The sequence below is a fragment of the Lissotriton vulgaris genome, chromosome 2_1, assembly GCF_964263255.1.
Source record: "Lissotriton vulgaris chromosome 2_1, aLisVul1.2, whole genome shotgun sequence".
Taxonomy (NCBI): domain Eukaryota; kingdom Metazoa; phylum Chordata; class Amphibia; order Caudata; family Salamandridae; genus Lissotriton; species Lissotriton vulgaris.
The window spans coordinates 1,744,953,670-1,744,974,516 of NC_141687.1; positions in this window are offsets into that span (position 1 = coordinate 1,744,953,670).

The window sequence follows — 20,847 nt, forward strand, 5'->3', positions numbered from 1 at the left end:
TGAGTTCGGTGGGGTCAGCTGTGGGTTTCTTCAGAAGGGCGCTGAGTTCGCCATGTTTCCAGCTTTCCGGGAAGGTGCCGGATTTGAGGGAGCAGTTGATGACGTCTCGGAGGTGTGGTGCTATGATGGAGTCTGCTTTGTTGAAGATGTGGTGAGGGCATGGGTCTGTGGGGGATCCTGAGTGGATAGAGTTCATCAGACGGATGGTGTCCTCAGTGGAGATTGGCTTCCAGTTATTGAGGATATTCGGGGGGGGTGGGGGTCCTGCAGGGGGTTGGGTGGGTTGGTCTTTGGGTCGGTTGTCGAAGCTGTTGTGGATGTCTGCAATTTTGTTGTGGAAGAATGAGGCTAGGGAGTCGCAGAGGGCTTGAGAGGGGGTGATGTCGTTGGAGTTGGCTGAGGGGTTGGTAAATTCCTTGACGATGTTGAATAATTCCTTGCTGTTGTGGGCGTTGTTATTTAGTCGGTCCTTGAAGGCGGCTTTCTTGGCATTCCGGATCAGTTGGTGGTGTATGCGGGTGGCGTTTTTGAAGGCGTCCTTGGTGCTGGTGGTTGGGTCTTTTTTCCAGGCCTTCTCAAGGGAGCGAAAGAGTTTCTTGGATTTCTTAAGATCATCGTTGAACCAAGAGGCCTTCTTGCTGCCTAGTTTGATTTGTCGTTTTTTCAATGGTGCTAGGATGTCGGCGCTGTTGGATAACCATTGGGTGAGGTTGGTGGCTGCTTGGTCTGGGTTTGAGGAGTGGGCTGGGGGGTTTTGCAGAAGCGATGAGGAGATCTGGTCGATGGTGATTTTGTTCCAGTTTCTTTGCAGAGTGGGTTGGGGGTGGATGTTGGATCTGGGCTTGTTGTAGGTAAAGTGAACGCAGCTGTGGTCAGTCTAAAGGAGAGCTGTGGTGTGGCTGAAGGAGACATGTTTGCTGGAGGTGAAGATAGGGTCGAGTGTGTGACCTGCGATGTGGGTGGGGGTAGTGACAAGTTGTTTAAGTCCGAGGTTGGCGAGGTTGTCCAAAAGGGAGGTGGTGTCGCGGTCGTTGTTCTTTTCAAGGTGAAAGTTGAGGTCTCCCAAAAGGATGTACTCCTCGGAGGGGAGCGCGTGTGGAGTGATGAAGTCCGTGATGTCTTCACTAAATTGTGCGCGGGGTCCTGGTGGTCTGTAAAGGAGGGTGCCTCTGAGTGTGGTCTTGGGGTCGGTTTGGATCTGGAAGTGAAGGTGTTCAGAGTTGGCGAGATTGACGTCTGAGCTGGTTGAGATGCGGATGGATTTCTTATGGACGATAGCGATGCCTCCTCCTGTGTGGCCGGTACGGTCCTTGCGAATGATCTTATAGCTTTCCGGGATGGCAATGGTGATGTCTGGGGCTGATGTGGCGTTCATCCATGTTTCTGTTAGGAAGGCGACGTCCGGAGAGATGGTGTCTAGTAGATTCCAGAGGTCAATGGCGTGCCTGTGGACCAAGCGGGTGTTGAGCAGGATGCATAGTAGGTGGTTGGGGCCGGATATCTGTTTTGTGTTCGTGGATGAGGAGTAGTTCTTGGTGCCGTCGAACTTGCAGGAGATGCAGGAAAAGGGTCCATGGGTGTGTCCAGGGGCGGCTTGGACGCAGTTGGGGGAACGGCCGGGGTTAAGGGCTAGGAGGGTGGTGGCATCGTAAGTAATGCGGGGGAGGTGGGAGGTACGAGGACCAGGGGGTCTGGCGCTGGGCGCGGTCCAGGCGCGGACGGGCGTAGACGGGCTTACCTTTGGCGCACCTTCGGCGCGGATGGGGCGCGATCGCTGCACGTGATCGCTGCGCGCGAATGCGACGGTCATATATGGATAGTGGGAAGGGGGAGGGGCGAGGGCGGCTCAGCTGGGAGGCTCGCCCCTCCTCCACAGCCCCTCAACACGTACACCTTTTTGTTTATCTTCTGTAAGGGATCCCTGGTCTTTAATATGTCACTGAACAGGACTAAGTGCTGTTTCACCCTTAGAGGCATGACACAAATTTGCTGCATGTTCGCTACACGTGACCTTGCACAGTGCTCTGCTGCCACAAACATGCACACATGAATGTGCAGACATGCAAACCCCCTTGAAGTACAAGGTGGGCTGTATTCAATCGTGCTGCACAGGGGGGCTGATATGGAGTCCCACCGAGGTCTGGAGCCGCGCCCCTTACATACATGTTAATTCATCATGACTATAGATGCTGGCCTGGGAATGGTGCTTTACATACTAGGTCAATGCAAGTACTGGCCTGTGGAATGGATGGGGTTAGTATGCTAATTACTGAGACATTGTGCGTGGGCAGTATTTTAATCACCTGGGGGCATATTATCAAGGGGGTTTATCTCCGCTTTTTTGGCTGGATCCTTGAGGATATTGGCACGAGAATGGCTCTTGTGCTTTACAAACAGAGAGAGTGTGGAAACTGACCTTGCAAGTAGCCACATTGCTTTACGCCCAGGAGCAAGGCTGGCCTGCAGTTACCTTCATTCCGAGGTCCTGTGAATGGTGACCTAGCTGCAGTATTCTACATACTGGGACATTGTGAAACTGACCTGGAATGGTGCATGGCATGCTGGGGCACTGTGGAAGCATGGTCGATAGCAACCTGGCAACGGGGCTTTATGTACTGGGAGATTAAGGACATTTTGAATATTGGTGCTGTCCTTGCTTGTTAATTAATATTTAATCTTTTCTCCCTCAGAGCTGCATATGTAATCTATTGACTGTGGCCAAAATATCATTGAAAACTGTGCTTAGGCATAGTTTTCCCAATTTCAGGTCGAGCAGACTAAATTGTGCACGCTATGTCCGTTGTGAGGCATATTGTGGCTTACCATGTACGCAGAGGGGGTTGGACCCTTCCTCCTTCTTACCATTGGTTGATTTCCACACAATGTTTTAGGCACGCTCATGCGTGCGGCTCGTGCCTTTAAAGTGATGCAGGAGGACTCATGTACTTTATTTTGTTTTGCTTTAGGCATGCTGTACAGCATTAAGGATGGTGTGCAGCATGGCTAGAAACCATTGGCAAAGCCAATAGGTCAAAAGGCGAGACCTATTAGCTGTGGCAATGCTTATTTCCTAAAGTGTCTTGACAGAGTGAATTCTCCCAAAAATTCATGCAGACTGTTAGGCTCGCTCCCATTTCTTGAGTGCTTAGTGCTTTTTGGTGCTGGTTTTATAGCAATTACATTCTCAAATCACCGAAGAGTTGTCAATCATGCTTTTCATTCAGTAACCATTAACAAACTGTAAGTTGTCCCTGTATACCAGATAGGCTTATGCAGTGTTCAAGAGTCCCCAATAATTACAGCGGAAAGGCGTATGCACTGTCCAAGTGTTCCCAATGACCACAACTAAACACCTATGCGTTGATCAAGAGTCCCCAGTGTTTGCAGCTGAAAGGCTCATTGTTCCTGGGTTCCAAGTGATTACATCTGAAAGGTCTATGGATAGTTCAAGAGTCACCAATGACTACATCTGAAAAACCTACGTATTGTTCAAAGGTCACCAATCATTATAGCTGAAAGGCCTATGCATTGTTCAAGAGTCACCAATGACTACATTAGAAACACCTACGTATTGTTCAAAGGTCACCAATCAATATAGGTGAAAGACCTATGCATTGTTCAAGAGTCACCAATGACTACATCTGAAAAGCCTACGTATTGTTCAAAGGTCACCAATCATTATAGCTGAAAGGCCTATGCATTGTTCAAGAGTCACCAATAACTACATCTGAAAAAACTACGTATTGTTCAAAGGTCACCAATCATTATAGCTGAAAGGCCTATGCATTGTTCAAGCGTCACCAATGACTACATCTGAAAACCCTACGTATTGTTCAAAGGTCACCAATCATTATAGCTGAAAGGCCTATGCATTGTTCAGGAGTCACCAATGACTACATCTGAAAAACCTACGTATTGTTCAAAGGTCACCAATCATTATAGCTGAAAGGCCTATGCATTGTTCAAGAGTCACCAATGACTACATTAGAAACACCTACGTATTGTTCAAAGGTCACCAATCAATATAGGTGAAAGGCCTATGCATTGTTCAAGAGTCACCAATGACTACATCTGAAAAGCCTACGTATTGTTCAACGGTCACCAATCATTATAGCTGAAAGGCCTATGCATTGTTCAAGAGTCACCAATGACTACATCTGAAAAAACTACGTATTGTTCAAAGGTCACCAATCATTATAGCTGAAAGGCCTATGCATTGTTCAAGAGTCACCAATGACTACATCTGAAAACCCTACGTATTGTTCAAAGGTCACCAATCATTATAGCTGAAAGGCCTATGCATTGTTCAAGAGTCACCAATGACTACATCTGAAAAACCTACGTATTATTCAAAGGTCACCAATCATTATAGCTGAAAGGCCTATGCATTGTTCAAGAGTCACCAATGACTACATCTGAAAACCCTACGTATTGTTCAAAGGTCACCAATCATTATAGCTGAAAGGCCTATGCATTGTTCAAGAGTCACCAATGACTACATCTGAAAAACCTACGTATTGTTCAAGGGCCACCAATGAGTATAGCTGAAAAGCCTATAAATTGTTCAAGGGACACCGATGATTACCGCTGAAAGACCTATGCATTGTTTACGGGTCCCCAATGACTACAGCTGAAGGCACATGCATTGGTCAAGGGGGACCAGTGATTACCGCTGAAAGACCCATGCATTGTTTACGGGTCCCCAATGACTACAGCTGAAGGCACATGCATTGTTCAAGGGTACCAGTGATTACCGCTGTAAGACCTATGCATTGTTTATGGGTCCCCAATGACTGCAGCTGAAGGCACATGCATTGTTCAAAGATCTCCAATGATCACAGCTGAGGGTCCCTAGTGATTACAGCTGAAAGGTCAGTACATTGTTCAAGGGTGCCAAATTATTACAGTGGAAAGACCTATGCATTCTTTAAGGGTCACCAAGGATTACAGCTGAAAGACCTATGCATCATGACATTTTCTTTTTTTTAATAGATTCCTAAATTGACCTGCACAAGTTTGGGTGGATTGATGGTATGTTATGCAGATTTCTAGAGTGCACTTTTCCATAGTAGGGTATCTTGATGCTGAGTAGATGTGAGTGTAGCTAAATCTAGGGCCTAAAGGGACTACTTGAAAAGTCAAGTCTTCAGCTTCATGCCGAATTCAAGAAGAGAGGAGGAGGCTTTTATGTGTAGTGGCAGGTCGTTCCACGTTTGAGGAGCAATGCAGTAGAAGGAACGACCACCAGATCTGTTTTTCTGCATGCATGGGATGTGCACAAGTAGGAGTCCGGACGAGGTGAGGTGCCTGGAAAGATTGTGAAAGCAGATGAGATAAGATATGCTGGGTCAGTGTTGTGTAGTGCCTTGAAAGTGTGGATGAGGAGTTTGAATTGTGCTTGTTTGCATCTGGGGCGCCAGTAGAGTTCATTCAGGGGTGGTGTGATGTGAGTGCGGTGTGAGTGGTTGAGAGTCATTCTTGTCACAGGGTTCTGAACAGTCTGCAGCCTTCTGGTGAGTTTTTTGTTGATCTCAGAATAGAGGGTGTTTCCGCAGTCTAACTTGCATGTGATCACGGTGTGCGTGACGGTTTTCTGAGTGCCGATTAGGAGCCATTTGAAAATCGTTCTCAGCATCTTCAGAGTAAGCAAAGGTTAGGCGGCGATGACGCTGGTTAGGCAGGCATGTCGAGTTTGATGACAATCCCCATGTTCTTGGCGTGGGTGGTGGGGGTGGATGTTGGTCCTAGCTCTGTTGACCATCAGGTGGAGCCCCACTGTGAAGTACTCCCGAAGATCACAATTTCAGTCTTGCCAGTGTTCTGCTTTAGACAGGTGGTCTTCTTCCTCTGTGTGATTTCAGTCATGCAGGCACTGAACTTGATCCGGGTACTGGGCCTCTTGTCCGAGAGGGAGAGAATGGGCTGCGTGTCATCAGCATAGGAAAGGACATTGTTGATGCAAGAGTGGGTGATGCTGGCTAGAAGGATCTTTTATGCATTGGAGAGGGTCAGGCTTGTTGAAGATCCTTACCAAACTCCGCAGATGAGGTCGAGGGTGTCCATGGTGTGTGGCGCTAGAATGACTGATAGGGTCCTTTCAATCAGGAAGGAGCAGATCCATCGAAATGTGTGTCCTTTGATTCTGATGTCGTGAAGGTGTTGGATGAGGTTGGGGGAGGGGTAGGAGACCATATCAAAACCTGCTAAGAAGTCCAGGAGGATGAGGGCTGTCACTTCTCCTCTGTCCAGAGTCAAGTAGATGTCATCCATGATGGTGAAGAGGGCAGTTTCCATGCTGCGGTTTCGTCTGAAACAAGACTAAGTCATGTCAAGGAGTTGGCAGTCATTGATATATTGGGTGAGGCATTTGTTGATGAACTTCTCTAAGCCCTTGGCTGAGAAAGTAGCAAGATCGGTCTGTAGTTTTCAAGTGTTAAAGGCTCCGCGGACAGTTTCCAATGGGAGGGCAGTGTGTATTTAGAAGCTTCTGGGAAGATCGCATTGTCCTGGCTCATTCATCCTTTGTGCTCCAGTTATTTGCAGTGGTGTTTCATTAGTATGAGTTCTACCGTATGCCAACTCGCCTAGCGTCTAGATCTTGTTCAATTGCTGTGTTAGGGGGGGCCAGGGAGTTTGAAAAGGAGGTGATCCGAATGTTGAAATTCTTGATGGTGTTGGGGAAGTTGTTGCTGTGTTGGGAGTCAGTGGGTTTTGAGAGCGGCATTCGAGTCCTTGCCATTAATGCTGTTCCAGTTTCTGCAGGCTAGTCTGGCAGTGGAGTGTGAGCATTGGACCGGGGCGGAGATGCTGAACTTGACATGGGCATGGTTTGTCCAGGAGACTGGCGTTTTCTTGTCATCTCAGATTTTGTCAAAGTTGGCGAAAATAGGGACCAGGAGGTGTCCTGCAATGTGGGTAGATCCATTTACTCTCTGGGTGAGGCCCAGGCTTTCAAGGTCTTCGATGAGTGATTTTGAAATGGGGTTGGCAAGGGGAAACATCCTAAACAACGAATTTGGAACAACAACTTACCTTAACAACAAAGTCAGTACCACAAGGAATCTCTAACAACGAAGTCCTAAACCACGACTTTCAAGAACAACGAAGATGTATTGCAATGAGGAATACACCACTTTCACTCGTCACCTTTAATAGGATTCGACAGTGTTGGAGTGTTAAATCACACATCTCCGCCACCTCAACTCTGAAATGCACAGCAGTGCAACTCTAAAGGCATGTCAGTTACTCTATAACACTGCCACAATGATTATCATGTAACAAAACGGTATTGCTGAAATCAGGATGTCGGGCCACAGACTCGGATTAGGAAGTGTTGCCTCCTGACGGCAGACTGTGGGGAAGCAGTTTGCTCTCTTCATGCTCTCGTCGTGGGAACAGCGTCTTTAGGAATGCTCTGTCATTGTAAGGTGCATTTCAAATTCATATTAAATGTTTGCTATGCCGCAATTTTAGTGAACTATATTTACTTAAAAATATACGTTACAAAAGTAATTATTATTGCATTATTATTTGCAGGAATAAAAGGTGAAAAACATGATTATTTAAAAGTAAATAGTGCGAAATCTGGTAAAGAGAAATGTAAAGAATGTTCGTGCTTCAGGAAGTCGTTGTTTAAAAAGTAGTGGTTTAAGAATGCTCGTTGTTTAGCATTCGTGGTTAAGGCAGTCGTGGTTTAGGCAGTAGTTGTTTGAACATACAATCGTTGGCAAGGGCTCCAGGTGGAAGCTCAGGTCTCCAACTAGGATGTAATCAGTAGTGTCAAGGGGTAGTGGTGCAACAAAGTCCGTGAAGTTGATGGATGATCCCGGTGGTCTGTAGATGAGAGTGTCGCTTATGGTGAAGTTGGCTGTGACATGGAGTTTGAACAACAGGCGTTCCCTGCTGGATGATGATGTGTCTGTGGAGGTGGTGTAGCTAATTGTAGTCTTGTAGATGATGGCAATTCCACCTCCGTGCTTGTGAAGTCTGTACTATCTGGTGATCGTGTAGCAAGGGGACTGCTGTGGCGATCTAGGGTGCGGATGCAGAGTTCAGCCATGTTTCCATATGGAAAGGTAAGTCCGGAGCATTGTCATGCAGCTTGTCCCAGATCTTTGTGGCATGTTTGGTGAGTGAGCAGGTGCTAATGATCTTCATGCAAGTACAGAGTGTTGTGTGGGTGGTTGCAGGACTGTGTGAGTGTGAGCGAGTGTTGGGTTGGGTACTCTTTGTGCAGGTACGAGGAGCCTTGGATGTGCATAAGTGCATGAAAACTTATAGAAAGCACAGGAGAATGCTCCCTCTGTGGCAGCACTTTATGCATCAATGCTGGGGTTGAGGGGGCAGAGGGTCACTGCAGTGTTGCAGTGGGAGGGAGGAGGACCAAGGTTCCTGGTGCTGGGTGTAGTCCAGGCATGGACGGGCATAGATGTGCTTGCCTTTGATGCTCCAGCACACCCACTGCATGTCCACGTTTCAGCCACCATTAGGTAGTTCCTGGGAATGGGGAGGAGTGATGTCACGTCTTGTGCAGATGGATGATGGCAAATCCAGTGATATCCCTTCCTGTGAAGATGGATGAGACATCCAGTGATGTCAGTTCCTGTGCGGATGGATGATGGAAAGAAAATGATGGTTGCACTTGGTGGCATGTGTGAGTCACAACCCTGTAATTTTTTATATGCATCTCTGTTGCATCTTATAGGACTACATGACACGAACTTTCTCTAGAAATGTAGGACTCACTGAGATATAGGCCCTTACCGTAGGCAAAATTGGCACTTCACTCTGCAGCAGTAGGGAGCAAGTGCACTTTGAACCACCCTTGTGACGTTTACTGGGTTTGACAAATAGACTGTGTGGTTGGGGGGTCATTTCCTGCATCATAACTCCCATCATTGCAAAGTTGAGAAAAGAGGCAATCAGGTTACAAAGACTGACAGCTGCCTTCTTTCTCATGCAAACATTAAGAGGAATGGATAAAAATAGCAAACTCTACATCCTCAGATGAACGATGTAAGCGGAACAGAGAGGCAGGCGGTATCACAGATTACCTTCCTGCTGAAAGCAGCTGTCAGATCACAGCTGATAACCTTTTTAAAACTGGCACATTGTTCTTTTGCAGCCCAGTCCGCCAAATACATGTTGAGTTCAGAGACGGCGTGAAGCCGCAGTAACAGATTTAGAACTCTTTCAGCATAGCGGTCGTCACTCTGTCACCAGTCATAGCCTTCTAACACGAAACGCACTTTTAGACCCTTGTCTTATCCAGTGGCATCGCTAGGCCTATGCCGCCCGTGGCGGTCCCAACCTTTGCTGCCCCAGCCGCGGTGGCAGTAAGAGCAGGGGGGTGAGAGTGTAGGAATCCTGCATTTGCTGCCCCACGCAGCAGCAGGTGAGGGGGGGGTGGGGGAGGGGAGGCCGCCGCCTCGCCTTCCCCTGCTATGACACTGCTCTTATCCATTCACCTTCCCACCCACTGACCACGCCTGCTGACACCTCAGCACATCTGTGTGTATTGTACATAGTTCTGCAACTGTATATTCCAGTGGTGGCTGTGTTATATTTCATTGAGAAGCTGCCTGGAATGGCACATCTCTATGATGCTCTTGAGATTCTGCCGAGATGTCATCTGTGTAGCATGGTCCAGCTGTGTCTGGCAAGAAGATGTTTAGGATCTTTCTTCTATCAAATAAATCTACTTGAAGATATTGAGTTCCTGTCTACATGTGAATTATTCATAACAGGCTGGTGACATTTCAAAGTGGTAAGACATAGAAGTCGGGGATGAATTGTACGCAACGAGCCAGTCCGGCTTGCATAAGGGGGTTAAGCCCAAGCATCATCCTCCCCACCAATTCATCCATGCTCCCATTATCCACTGCATTCGTCTGCTGATGCATGCATTATTCCAGCCTTCTATATACTCTCCCACTCTCTCATCCACCCACCCATCCATCCATGTATCCATTGAATAGAAAATCATCCATTCATTTGTACATCTTACAGAGCATTCACCCATCCATTCACTTTTACATCCACCCATCCTTCTGGACACAATCTCCTGTGACTCATCCCCCCACCCTTCCATTCACCACTGATGAATTGCCAGAGCATCCAGCCATCAGCAGATGATCTCCCATCCATCCATCCATCCATTTTTCCACGCACCAATCCGGGTAACCTCAAATAACCTATACATGCTCTCCCATCAAATCATCCACTCAGTCTACTAGATCGAAGTGATAGAGGCTTCAAATTGTCTTGCCATACAAACATTTTCTTATTTTTTATGAGGTCAAAAGAAGTTTGCAAGTTGACGAGCACCAATTGAAAACAACCACATATGAAGTGCAGACAGTAAGAGCCATATGAGGTCAGACAGTGAGAGTCTTCATCATTGGCTCTGAAATCCCCCTGCATGCACGCTATTCGTATAGAATAGTTCTACAAGAGTTTTTAAAATTCAGAAATGACTGCTGTAAATCAAGAAAGCGTTTAGAAACCAACACGGTAAATAAGTGCAGACAAAGTAGCCAATATGTCTCCATACCAGCTGTACAGAATAGAAGCAGGCCCTTAGTATGCACAGCACATTAACCTGACTTCAGACCAGCAGAGGAGGCTTATAGCACTACAATGCCTGCTCTGACTGAAATGGCCAAATGCAGATGTGTTCCAAATAGCCAATAATGGAATGGCTGGACTTTAAAAAATACTCTTGATAGATACAACTGTAGTTTCAAAATGTGCCTTTTTTGATCTACTGTGTAGACCACAAACAATTCCCAGAGCTGCAATTAACATTTAGTAAGAGCGGCAACACTGTACAAAAATCACCCTTATTTCCTTGTGTGAATTGCAAAAATTTGGCTGTGCTGTATTACACAACAAATTGCATCAATGATGTTACGGCAGATGAAAAGACAAATGATGCCCCGCTTGTGCCACGGAGCAAAGATATGAATTAAAATTGCCTATCTAAAGCCTCACTGGATGGACGTCGGAACAGTGGCATAGGAAGGGGGGTGCGGTGGGTGCGGGCCGCCTCAGGTGTCATCACTGAAGGGGGTGACAAAATGGTAAAATTATGTGTTTTAAACACATATTTTTGCCATTTTGTCAAGCCGGGGCTGACAAGAAATATTCCGCACCGGGTACCACCTGACCTTGCTACGCCACTGCATCGGAACCCGAGTCCCAAAATACAGGCATCGACAAGATTCACACATGGACTGGACTCACTCAACCACCAGGCCTGTGAATAGCCCTGTAGGACAAGTCACAACACAGAAGGTGACTGCCCTCGTGCACAATGCCATCACTGGTGCTGTGCGTGAGGGGATAAGCAGCGCCATCGTGTTACCATGGAAGGAACATGAGCAGTCACTGTGTGGCATTAAAATAAACCCACAGAGTGACTGGTCATGTCTAGTCATCCCACCCCTGCTCTGCATTAAAAACCTGGGTCGCAGGGACTGGCTAGCCTTTCCATCACCAGTCCAGTCTTCATTCTCATGCTTTTTTTTAATTAAAGCTGCATGAGAGCAAAACAAGGATTGGTTGGAACAGGTGAAACAAGTGATCTAGAGGAGACCAGGTGGGATGTACTGTGGCGCCCCTAGCTTCATAACAGACTGCTGGTTCAAGGCTTGAAGTGCGCATGTCAGGTTGGCTGCAGTTCCAGACCTCTCCAATCAGACATTTTCACTGAATTTCAGCTGCCAGCATTGCCAACCACCTATGTTAGCCATCCTCCCTCTCTGACTTGTTACACCGCCCTCTCAGGCTGCAAGCCTAACTCACAGAGTGAGCAACCAGGCGCACAGTCCTTGGAAATGACTTATTTCTCAATTAGGCACTGGGCACCTCACACGGGGGAGAAACTCCCCAACCTCTCTGGAGAGGGACCACCCCTGGTATATTCTCTAAAGTGCAACAAAAACTTTTGCTGATACAATTAACCAGTGTGAACAAGTAGGAAAGCGCCCCACAAACACTACATACATAAATTAACAGAACAGAGGGAGTCCTGAAGTGAGGTAACTAGTTCAAATGGATTAGAAATTACTTAAAACAAGCATTTGCAATGCAATCGGTCTCGCCTTTGGGACCTTATATGTATTTAGCTATGCAGCACATTAGCCTGGGTGCTGAAACATCTACTGTTCTTTAACATGGAGGGAAAGTAGGCACCAAACTGCATGACACACCAGGTATGGGAACACATGGAGAGAAAGATTGCCTTTCAGCGGGAAATGGTACAAAGCTCTGTTTTTAATGTAAAATCAAGGCCTTCAATGGTTATATCACTCAAAATCAACAGTTTGTAAAAAAATATTATTGTCTATGGGTTCTCGTGGAAGACAATTTCTATGGACTGGAATCTAGAGAATGCCTAAGTGATTCTGGTATTTTACTGACCTATGCTAGTCGGTTTTTATTAAAAAAGTTAAATAGAGACAGTTACCAGAAAAATTAAAAAAGAAAGGCCCTCAGCAGAAAGTAATTCTGGCATTTTACTGACCTCTACTGGTCCTTTTCTATTAAGACAGTTAAATAGAGGCAGTTGAACAGAAAAAAACTCCCTAAGAGGAAGAAGACAAGTCCTAGGGCTGATCTCCAGGGGCAACAAAGTACATACACATAAAAGTATATACTAATATATAAGTATATTCTAAAGTATATACAAGAGGACTCCAATGCTCGAACTGAAATCTGTTATGCGCAGTGGCAGGCCCTTTACTTTGCAGAGGTAGGTCATCTTTCATTTGCTGATTGGTATATTTATGTGCTAAGAAATGTGTGCAGCGATTCCCACTTGACCTATCTACCTTCAAAACGCTCTCTTAATACCTGGTGTCACAACCACCAACTATTACAGTATACAATAAAATGTGTACAGAGTTTGTATATTTTTAATTCACTTTGTAATCATTTTTATCCAAACTCATCTGTTTTATCTAAGCAAATATGAATACAAATTTCACAATGTTATAAAAAATATATATATATACATAGCAAAAAACACAAACACCATGAATTACACAATAAAATGTACACATTTAACATCACCAAATTTTCTATGTGTTGCCCCATATATACATAACACAAACACACTCACACTTCAGTCTCTCATTCATAACCCAGCCTGATCTCACATATACCTTAGACTGAATCCAGGAATATGTTTTGTTGTTGTGGATGCTGGGCTTAACCAACATACAGTTGACGTATGTTTCGGTGGTATCAACAATAAAGAATCACTAGCATCAGGACCACATGACATGTACCATACCTTCTGGCCAGACAACATGGGTTAGTGTCTCTTTCTATATATATTTGCACATGTGGCTGGTTCCATATTTCTTTGTAAGGGTTTCGATTTCTCAATCACATACCATTCAATGTCTTTGTCAATGTGATGTTTCTTGTTAATTTTGTGCTATCCCTACTGCACCTTATTGTGCTCTTGTGCTCATTGATTCGTATTCCTATTTTTTGCAGTCATATCTATGTACAAAACTCTACATGGGAGTCTCAGTAAGTGTATGACATTGCATGAATTACAATTTGTGAAGTTATTTAATTCCCAAAGTGTCTGGAGACCCAGGTCTATTGATTTTCTTTTCTAGGTAAGCTGACAAACCCCACAACTATAGGAGGTAAAGATACGGTCACAAGGGGAGAGAAGGTAGTGCTCAGTGGAGGGCAACCCTGGGTATCCAATATGTTGGTATTAATGGCCTCACACACCCTTGCGAGTGTCATGCTTCATCATTGGCGGTTGCTCCTTGTCGGGCAGGCGGTGCAATGCCCCACAGGCTCACCTCAAGGATCCCGGCAGGTTGGGTAGGCTGACGGCGCTGACCAAGGCAGCAGGAACCTTAAACCCCTATGGTTCTTTCCCCTTGAAGTAAAACCTACCGGGTACTGTTGACACCTAGACACTTTGACTATTAGGCAAGAGCTGTCCCATACAGGTAGTACAACCTTTTAAACTGACACTTAACTGGGTCATGTTTGTTTTAGGATAGATGTAAACCACTAGGTCCTGAAGAATCGCAGCCAGAGGGCAAAGCGAGAAACATGTTAACCTCACGATAAAATCTGTAGCCCTGGATCGACACATGGAATCCTAATTTCCAGCGATCACAGGCTACCCACTGTTTTTAGCTGTGACAGGGGACCACCAGAATAAATTGATCTCAGGTACCTCATGTCACATTTTAACTCACATACTTACACTATCCGCTCCTTTCTGGCCCCTCACCCGCACTTCACCCGAGGCAGTTGGTAAAAAGATCTCCGTTAAAGAGCCCCTCTTTGAGGTGAGCCCGTGGGGCATTGCACCGCCTGCCCGACGAGGAGCAACCGCCAATGAAGAAGCATGACACTTGCAAGGGTGTGTGAGGCCATTAATACCAACATATTGGATACCCAGGGTAGCCCTCCACTGAGCACTACCTTCTCTCCCCTTGTGACCGTATCTTTACCTCCTATAACTCTCTATTCGATAGGAACAGCCGAGTCTGTCTTTGCTTTACATTGTCCCTTTGGGCTCCGACTGTGGCTGGACCTTCCATTCTTAGGTTCTTGAATGGTAAACTGAGCCCTAGGATCTTGACGTGATCCGCCCTCCCCCCCTTTTTTGATATAAACCCCTCAACTATCACATATATTTTCTGAGATGACCATATAAAATTTGGGAGGCAACCCCTGACTCATTGTTGCCTGCACCATCGCGCTCGCAGATGTATCCGGCTGCGCAGCTCCTGGCACCCTCGAGGGCTCATTCACTGTGGCCTTCGTCTTATTTCCTGTGGAACTCTTGTGCTCCAGATGCCCTGTTGGGACTATGTGCAGTGGACAAAGGGACCTCTACAGATGGTCGGCGGCCATTTTATGCTCCTGAATCACCTTCTTCTTCTGAGCGGCCATATTGTCTTTGTATGCACGGGATGCGGGGCCTTCATATGGGAGCTGGCTATGTCTTACACCCGCGATCAGGCCAGGGTTAGGCTGTTTCATGGCGCTACTGCTTCACGGGTTGGCGGGACTGGGATTGGAACTGCTTTGTATATGCTGTGAGCACGCATCGCGAGATGACTTCTTCCATCTGTGTTAATGTTGCAATTTTTTATAGCACTGCTGCTTTCGGAGTAGGAGGTTTTCAGTGCGTGGAAGCTGTAGATGGCCGAGGGTCCCGGGCGCTCTGATGTTAAGTAGGCTCCTCCCCACCTTATTCTTTTTTGGGAGTTTAGATTAGAATAGTTTATTCCTTTCTCACTCCCTATATCACAGGTATTAACGTTTTTCTTTCTTCCTCTTCATTCTTCTCTTGCTCTCCTTTCTTGCCTATATTTCGGGTTTTACAGGGCGACAGGCACTATGCTGGGGGGGGGGGTAGGCCGTAGCCTCCGCATTGGTGTTGGGTGGGGGGGTAATTTAGTATTTCTTATTAGTTCTATGGGCCTTAATTTCTCTTTTATGTCTTTTGCGCTTTCTACTTTGGTTCGATTCTGGGTCCGGGTTTGGGGTTGGCTGAGTGGGGGCGGCGCTGACGGGGTGCGTAACTGCTAGTGTGAATGTCTTGCTGTTGATTTGCACCGCCTCACTGCCTGGGATTTTAATTTCCACTGTTGTTTTCAGAATATTGCCGCTCTCCCGTGTTGTGAAGATACTGTGCGGACTCGAATCTCTTTGGTTCTTATTCTTCACTGTCTTTTTTCTGATAAAATTACATAAAAAACTTTAAAATTAACCTTCATTTCTCCTTTCCCCCGGTGTCATGGCTCTTCCCAGTGTAACACTCATAAACTGTTGCTATTTCGTCTGTTGATGCTAGGGGACCGAAATGCTTGTACCAGTGCTTAAAAGTATTGTGGCCGGCCTGATGGTTGTAGGCGCGTATTTGTTCTTTTCTACATGCACAAATAAAGGTTTTCAAAAATTTTAAAAAAAATAAATAAAACCTCCATTTCTCCCTTAGTAATAGCAACAACAAAAAAACGTGGGGACAGGAATAAGATGATCATGAGGACCTGGACCAGGAGTACAGGCCCATGAGGACAAGGTCTAAGAGAAGGACTAAGTGAAGGGTCAGAAGTATCAGGAGCGTAACCAGGAGGCTCAAGTTTAGGAGGACCAGTAAACAGCTGAGGTCCGTGTAGGTAACAAAGGTGGGGTGGTGGGGCTGTGTAAGGGAGGGACGATGCAGAGGGGAATTTAAATAAATAATTAATTTTCCCTTGGAATCGTCCCTCGGGATCTCCCCTTACATTGCCCCATCTCCCCACCGCTGTTACCTGCACGGACCACGACTGCCAGTAAAACCAGATTCAAAAGGACAAGGAAAAGGAAGAAGAGGGCTAAGACTTTTAAGATAACCAGAAGGACAGGATCAAGAACAGGAGGGCCAGGATTAGAACAATTAGGAGGACCAGGATAAGGAAAAGGTTAACACTAGGAGGAGGACCAGGAGGAGGAGGTCTGGGCACCAGAAGGATGATGAGAAGTCCATAGTGATTCTAAGCCACATGCACCAAGGCATGACCCTTGACACAGAGGTAACATGTTGTGTAAAGGGTTCTTAGTTAAGCTTCTTCTACCACTCCTTTCTTAGAGACTGATGTTGGGTTGGCATGGCACCTGGCCATAACCTGGTCACAGTGTAGAATGTTGGGGTTTAGGGAATTTGGTAACGGGTGGTTCGGAGAGCAGTGGGAAGAGAGACAAGCGTGTGATGTGCTGGTGGTGTTTCAAGTAATTGCTCGTTGGCATAGTGGACTTCTACGCTTCCGTGATCAAGACTTTGCATCTAAGATTTTCTCCATCTAGGAATGTTATATTAGAAAGACACCAGTTCTTACAAAGAGCCCAACAAGGGGAATCTGTCGATGACATGTAACTACAGAGAATTCAAAGACGAGATTATTTGTGACCAGCTGATAGAAAAAACTCATAACAAAAAGATTTTAAAAAAGGTTCTCGTCTACCGACTATCCTGGTCTTGAGATGACAATCACCATAGCTAGAGCAGTAGAAAATTCTGACGCACAGTTTAGGGAGTTTTCATTCCAAGGTGATACAAGTACCTCTAAAGTATGAATGATTTACAAGCAAAATAAGGATGTAAAGAGGGAAATAAATACACCATTTTGACAGCAAACTGAATAACCATTGTGACATTACAGTCATTACAGTATGTTTTAGATGTGGTAGTCAAAGTCACTTAGCTTCAGCAAAAAATTGCCCGGCATTGTCTGTCACGTGTTACAAGTGTAACCGTAAGGGGCATTTTGTGCAGGTTTGCAGAAGCTCATGCAAACCTGTAATATCTCATATAGATGAGTCTACATTTGGGAGTGATGATAATGATATGATTTTGACAATAACTGCATGTAATAAGAATGAATGTATTACTGGTGAGCAGTTTAATGAGGCAAATGAGGACATGGTGGGAGAACTGAAACCTATATGTAGGAAACCGCCATTATGTAATGTAGTAATTAATGGTGTGAGGGTACGATTAATGACAGAATCAGGGTCAACTTTCACTTAATTGGCCGTGAAGTTTTCTCCAAGTTCATTCCTACGTCTTTGTGATGGTTTGTGTGATCTCAACCAAAATATGTGGGTGGATAGAGAACCCCTTCCCAAAATCAGTGAGATGCAGAGTACTTTGAAGGGAGCAAAAATGATTACCACCCTAGATATGTCAGCGGCTTACCACCAGGTTATTTTGTTTGAGGGATCTAGGCATATGACCTTGTTCTTAACTACGGAGAGTGCACTCTATTTCAAACACATTCCCTTCAAACTTGCATCTGCTTCATCTGTGTTTCAAAGCCTGATGAAGGATGTATTCAAAGATTGCGAGGGTGTTCGATATTTTCAAGATGACATCCTCATTTTTGGTCAAAATCGTCAACAGCATAATGTGCAGTTGGACAAAGTTTTGTGTATTTTTCAAGAGAAGGGAGTAACTTTGAGGTGTGACAAGTGCAAATTTGAGCAACATTGTGTGGATTATTTAGGTCACCACATATCCAAAGATAGCATAACCCCCAAAGTAAAATTACTGCAGACAATAGAGGAAGCTCCTGTTCCCAGGAATAAAGATCAGCTGAGGTCTTTCCTGGGGTTGGCTGAGTATTACTTTAAATGTATTTCCCATTTTGGAAACAAGACCATTCCCTTGAGGAACTTGTTGGAGAAGGGAATATCATTTTATAGTTACAAAGAGAGTTTTTATGCCCGATCTTTAAAAAGTATGATATTAAAAACCGGGCACAAGCAGTAAACCTTCTAACAGAAATAATGAATTTAGATATAGCTTGTGCCATGGGGAAGTTCATACAAAAAGTTAAAACGTTTTTTTTAAATGTGTTTAGAACCGAGCTGCCTATTTTATAGTTCTATGTGGCAAATGGGGTATGAAATATTAAAAGGAATGCGGAGTGTAATATATGAATTTTAATGAGGTTAAATAATAAATTGCGTTTTATAGGCTTTTAATATAACTTTTAAAACATTCTTGAGGATCACTGGTCTAATTTTTTTTTATTGAATATGGAAATTTTACCTTCTGCACAGAATACAATTTGCACATGCATTTTACTGAACCTATTGAACTGTATTTCAGACAGTTTTTTAACTACAGGGTTGGTTGTTATTTTATCATTTTTATTTCTTTATTTTTCCAGAACTGTATGTTTTCTATATTGTATACTTTTATGGACCGAATAAAGTTTATTTGAATGATGCATATAATTTCAGAGGGAGGATGAGTGCCAAGTTTCTTTTGATTAAGTGTGTTTCCACATTGTATCAGCAGGTCTCTCTGAGGTTATTTGACCCAAGAGATGGTAGCATCATAGTAACCAATGCTAGTAACTGTGGGTTGGGTACCTTTCTCAAGCAAAAGGGAAGTGATGGGAGAAAGGATGTAGTGGTGTTTGCTTCCAGAGAACTTAAGGGTGCAGAACATAAGTACTCAACCATCGATCGAGAAAAAAGCCCTGGCACTGGTGGGGTGCTCAGCCTTTTCGCACATATGTATGGGGTGTTCCTTTCCTGTTAAGAACTGATCACAAACCATTGATTGCGTTGTTTAGCACTAAAGGGTGGGGACAAAGCTACCCCCGGGATTGCCAAATGGAAACATTGCTCACAAGAGTTTCAGTATAACATTGAGTATTTTCCAGGCAAGTATAACATCATCACTGACTTCTTGTCCACCATGCCCTTGAATGCCTCAGACAGAAAAGAGGGGAGGACGACGATAAAGAAGTGGTGTGCTTGGCAAACTATCAACAGTGTGTTGAGAGGGACAATGGATGAGAATGATTGCAGGGAGGAATTACACAAGGATCCTGTTCTTTGCAATGTTATGTTGTGGGTCACACAAGGGTGGCCTAACTTTTAGTCTTTGGATGGGAATTTCACTTCATGTCGGCATGTGGCCACTTTATTGACACGTGATGATGGTCTACTACGGAGGCTAGGCCAGTTGGCTGCACCTACTAGTGAGAGACAAAAAATTCTAGAATTAGCTTACAAGGGTCATATTGTCAGACTTCTGGTAGCCTGGAGTGGACAAAGCAGTAGAATGTTTTGGTCGAGACTGGGGACCTTGTTGTCATAAGTGACATGTCCCAAGCGGCCAACCGACTCCAGTTAACCCCGTGGATTCTCCTTTGGTTCTGGTGGCTAAATTGGCTATAGACATATTTGGCCCCATAAATATTTTGGGTTAGAAGTCCAAATTCACCATTGTCCTTAAGGACTATATGTCAAAGTGGCCAGAAGTTGGGTTTGTAAATAGTGTCACCTCAGCTTCGGTCATTCAATTTCTACACAAAGTATTTTTGAGGTTGGATTACCCTGCTGAAATCGTGACGGACAATGGCACACAGTTGGTGTCAGAAGAAATTAGTATTTTTTAGATTCACAGGGCATCATGCATGTGAAGACCTCCTTGTACCATCCCAGAAGCAATGAACTGGTTGAACACTTCAGCTGCACGTTGAAGGACCAGTTGCAGCTGGCTACTTTCAACAATCTAAATTGGAAAACAGCTATGGATGATATGTTGTGAGCTTACAGGACAACCCCCAATTGCTCTGTGGGGATCTCTTCTTTTATCCTTTTGCAAGGTAGACTTCCCATTTCTAAACTTAAGTGCAACTGGATGGGTCGTAACCATATTGATGAGGCAAGTCTGGCTAGAGTGGTGGATGTAAGGAAGAAAGTACTAAAAAGTATGGAGGTGTTGGCGCGAAACCTGATTGCTGTAATGTGAGAGTGGAATGTTGGGTTAGAATCAAGAAGCAAGGACATGTTATCAAAGGTGATTCCCGGGTTTTCCTGTCCAAAACAAGTGGTTAAGGTGCCTCAAAGTGTAGTCCACACCAAGGATGCCAAGGTGTGGCGCAGAGACAGGATTTCAGTCATTCTTGGGAGCAAAGTGGACCTGGTGCAAAATCAATTAAAGGAGTCATCAGATCAAGACTGTTTAAGGGAACCATATATAGTCAAAGCGCGTAGTGAAAGGCACAAACCGGTGTGGCACAAGGATTACATTGCTGGATGTCTCTCAATCAAACGTATATGGTGAACATTTCTTTACCCATCTATTAATATTTAATTAACCTAATGCCTAATCCATTGTTGTACTGTGGGGGTGGTTTTACTGTATATGCTGTTTTATGATACATTATGGCGTACGTACGTTCATATTTAGTTTCTTCATACTCGCCCACATGCATCAATATCGGTATTTGCGAATTCTTATTTGCGAAAAATAGCGAATCGCAAATAAGAATTCGCAAAAGCCTATGCATA